Source organism: Pseudophryne corroboree, chromosome 9 (assembly GCF_028390025.1).
Source record: "Pseudophryne corroboree isolate aPseCor3 chromosome 9, aPseCor3.hap2, whole genome shotgun sequence".
NCBI classification, from domain to species: domain Eukaryota; kingdom Metazoa; phylum Chordata; class Amphibia; order Anura; family Myobatrachidae; genus Pseudophryne; species Pseudophryne corroboree.
Window position 1 is genome coordinate 196082798 of NC_086452.1, and position 4728 is coordinate 196087525.

Here is a 4728-nt window from a genome sequence, read left to right on the forward strand (position 1 = left end):
GGCAATTTGGAGGCCCTTGCACAAACTGGCTTTATTCTACCTAAGTTGCCCTCCCACAAGTGTGTACTCCGAAAGAGTGTTTAGTGCCGCCGCTCACCTTGTCAGCAATCGGCGTACGAGGTTACATCCAGAAAATGTGGAGAAGATGATGTTCATTAAAATGAATTATAATCAATTCCTCCGCGGAGACATTGACCAGCAGCAATTGCCTCCACAAAGTACACAGGGAGCTGAGATGGTGGATTCCAGTGGGGACGAATTGATAATCTGTGAGGAGGGGGATGTACACGGTGATATATCGGAGGGTGAAGATGAGGTGGACATCTTGCCTCTGTAGAGCCAGTTTGTGCAAGGAGAGATTAATTGCTTCTTTTTTGGGGGGGGTCCAAACCAACCCGTCATATCAGTCACAGTCGTGTGGCAGACCCTGTCACTGAAATGATGGGTTGGTTAAAGTGTGCATGTCCTGTTTTGTTTATACAACATAAGGGTGGGTGGGAGGGCCCAAGGATAATTCCATCTTGCACCTCTTTTTTCTTTTCTTTTTCTTTGCATCATGTGCTGATTGGGGAGGGTTTTTTGGAAGGGACATCCTGCGTGACACTGCAGTGCCACTCCTAGATGGGCCCGGTGTTTGTGTCGGCCACTAGGGTCGCTAATCTTACTCACACAGCTACCTCATTGCGCCTCTTTTTTTCTTTGCGTCATGTGCTGTTTGGGGAGGGTTTTTTGGAAGGGACATCCTGCGTGACACTGCAGTGCCACTCCTAGATGTGCCCGGTGTTTGTGTCGGCCACTAGGGTCGCTAATCTTACTCACACAGTCAGCTACCTCATTGCGCCTCTTTTTTTCTTTGCGTCATGTGCTGTTTGGGGAGGGTTTTTTGGAAGGGCCATCCTGCGTGACACTGCAGTGCCACTCCTAGATGGGCCCGGTGTTTGTGTCGGCCACTAGGGTCGCTAATCTTACTCACACAGCTACCTCATTGCGCCTCTTTTTTTCTTTGCGTCATGTGCTGTTTGGGGAGGGTTTTTTGGAAGGGCCATCCTGCGTGACACTGCAGTGCCACTCCTAGATGGGCCCGGTGTTTGTGTCGGCCACTAGGGTCGCTAATCTTACTCACACAGCTACCTCATTGCGCCTCTTTTTTTCTTTGCGTCATGTGCTGTTTGGGGAGGGTTTTTTGGAAGGGACATCCTGCGTGACACTGCAGTGCCACTCCTAGATGGGCCCGGTGTTTGTGTCGGCCACTAGGGTCGCTTATCTTACTCACACAGCGACCTCAGTGCAAATTTTAGGACTAAAAATAATATTGTGAGGTGTGATGTGTTCAGAATAGGCTGAAAATGAGTGTAAATTATGTTTTTTGAGGTTAATAATACTTTGGGATCAAAATTACCCCCAAATTCTATGATTTAAGCTGTTTTTTAGGGTTTTTTGAAAAAAACACCCGAATCCAAAACACACCCGAATCCGACAAAAATAATTCGGTGAGGTTTTGCCAAAACGCGTTCGAACCCAAAACACGGCCGCGGAACCGAACCCAAAACCAAAACACAAAACCCGAAAAATTTCAGGCGCTCATCTCTAGTCTAAGTATCACTTATGGTAGTGGTCGAGAGTTACATGTATGGTCCATACAGTTTGTTATTTGCCTTAGGCAGATTATGCGCGAGACAAGGACCTTGCAAATCCCCAATTTGAACGTCAAACAAATGAGTATCTACAAAGGATATGGTAATCAGCCACGCTGGAAATGTCAGCTAAATTGATTGCATGATTTTTGTGAAAGATACAAAGAAATGCATTCAAAGGTACAGACTTGTACTACTATGGTTTACAATCTAGTATGAAAGGGCTATACATATCCCCCATTCAAACGTCCAACCGGTAAATGCTCACAGGGGGTATATGGGTGGTCACCCTCACTGAATCAGCAAAAATGATTGTATGAATTTTGTTAAAGCATAACTTCTTAAACAATAAGATATCCAAAAAAAATCAGCTAGGAAAAAAGCACAGGCAATAAACTGCAATAGAGTTAATTGAATAAATGCTTGCAAGATTACATAAATACACAAGCATAAAGATTGAAGGAATCAAATGTCTCCCAATCCCACATCAAAAGTTAGTTGAATAAATAAATGCTAACAAGAATACATAAATACACTGCTCAAGCATTGAGATTGAGAAAATTAGGGATCTAATGTCACCCAATCCCACATCAAAAAGGCTTGTGCCCTAGAGAGACTGCTGAAGCATGAAATCTGAAACAATACAGGATCATCAAATAGGCATGTGCCCTAGGGAGGCTGTTGAAGCATGAAATCTGAAATGATAACAATGGATCAAATATCGCCCATTCAATATCAGTCAGGCATGTGCCCAGGAGGAAAGCATGAAAACTGAGATAATAATAATAAAGGATCAAATATCACCCATTCAGTATCAGTCAGGCTGTGCCCAGGAGGAAAATCTGAAATAATAAAGGATCAAATATCACCCATTCAGTATCAGTCAGGCATGTGTCCAGGAGGAACAGGATCATCAAATAGGCATGTGCCCTAGGGAGGCTGTTGAAGCATGAAATCTGAAATGATAACAATGGATCAAATATCGCCCATTCAATATCAGTCAGGCATGTGCCCAGGAGGAAAGCATGAAAACTGAGATAATAATAATAAAGGATCAAATATCACCCATTCAGTATCAGTCAGGCTGTGCCCAGGAGGAAAATCTGAAATAATAAAGGATCAAATATCACCCATTCAGTATCAGTCAGGCATGTGTCCAGGAGGAAAACGCGTTTCACCCAGTATGGGCTTGTTCACTTCCTGTCTGTGCAGAAGTGAACAAGCCCATACTGGGTGAAACGCGTTTTCCTCCTGGACACATGCCTGACTGATACTGAATGGGTGATATTTGATCCTTTATTATTTCAGATTTTCCTCCTGGGCACAGCCTGACTGATACTGAATGGGTGATATTTGATCCTTTATTATTATTATCTCAGTTTTCATGCTTTCCTCCTGGGCACATGCCTGACTGATATTGAATGGGCGATATTTGATCCATTGTTATCATTTCAGATTTCATGCTTCAACAGCCTCCCTAGGGCACATGCCTATTTGATGATCCTGTTCCTCCTGGACACATGCCTGACTGATACTGAATGGGTGATATTTGATCCTTTATTATTTCAGATTTTCCTCCTGGGCACAGCCTGACTGATACTGAATGGGTGATATTTGATCCTTTATTATTATTATCTCAGTTTTCATGCTTTCCTCCTGGGCACATGCCTGACTGATATTGAATGGGCGATATTTGATCCATTGTTATCATTTCAGATTTCATGCTTCAACAGCCTCCCTAGGGCACATGCCTATTTGATGATCCTGTATTGTTTCAGATTTCATGCTTCAGCAGTCTCTCTAGGGCACAAGCCTTTTTGATGTGGGATTGGGTGACATTAGATCCCTAATTTTCTCAATCTCAATGCTTGAGCAGTGTATTTATGTATTCTTGTTAGCATTTATTTATTCAACAAACTTTTGATGTGGGATTGGGAGACATTTGATTCCTTCAATCTTTATGCTTGTGTATTTATGTAATCTTGCAAGCATTTATTCAATTAACTCTATTGCAGTTTATTGCCTGTGCTTTTTTCCTAACTGATTTTTTTTTGGATATCTTATTGTTTAAGAAGTTATGCTTTAACAAAATTCATACAATCATTTTTGCTGATTCAGCGAGGGTGACCACCCATATACCCCCTGTGAGCATTTACCGGTTGGACGTTTGAATGGGGGATATGTATAGCCCTTTCATACTAGATTGTAAACCATAGTAGTACAAGTCTGTACCTTTGAATGCATTTCTTTGTATCTTTCACAAAAATCATGCAATCAATTTAGCTGACATTTCCAGCGTGGCTGATTACCATATCCTTTGTAGATACTCATTTGTTTGACGTTCAAATTGGGGATTTGCAAGGTCCTTGTCTCGCGCATAATCTGCCTAAGGCAAATAACAAACTGTATGGACCATACATGTAACTCTCGACCACTACCATAAGTGATACTTAGACCACTACCATAAGTGATACTTAAATATTTAGAGATTCATTTAATATAATCCAAGAGGTGTACTTACTATTGGTATTACCCTGCAGATATCTTCTTACTCTGCATTTTCTTAACTTGGCTTTCTTCTGTGAACTCTCATCCACGATTCTGGGGAGTGTGCCCCCTCAGGGGACACGTCTCTTCAGTCTAACGTGGACAGCAGATTCACACCTATCCAAACATCTGCTATCTTCCCTCCTTACCCAGTCTTAATCACTCCTTCGGAGGTCTCCATCCCTCCATTTCGGTGCACTCTCATTGGTAGTGTAGGGTCCAACCTTCCTACGACCATACCCCTACGTCCACGCCAATCTCGTCCGATCTTGGAAGCTAAACGGAGGTGGGCTGGGTCAGTACCTAGATGGGCGACTTCTAGGGAATACCCAGTGAAGTAGGAAGACTATCTTCCCTATAGACTCAATACCAACAGCAGTATCACCACTTACACTCATTCCTACTACTTGAACCTCTAGCCGTTATGACCTCTTTATGATATTGGCCGGCAAATGTAACTGTTTATCCATGTGTGGGTTTTTCCACCGATATATCTAACCCAATCCGGGCTCATTAATACAAACACAGTTTGTACTGATCTGTAGCA

At 42.6% G+C, this 4728-nt stretch overlaps 1 pseudogene; it reads left to right on the forward strand.

Annotated features, from left to right (window-relative positions):
* Positions 1–4407: 4407 nt before the first annotated feature.
* LOC134958908 (5S ribosomal RNA) lies at positions 4408–4525 on the forward strand (annotated as a pseudogene).
* Positions 4526–4728: the final 203 nt, after the last annotated feature.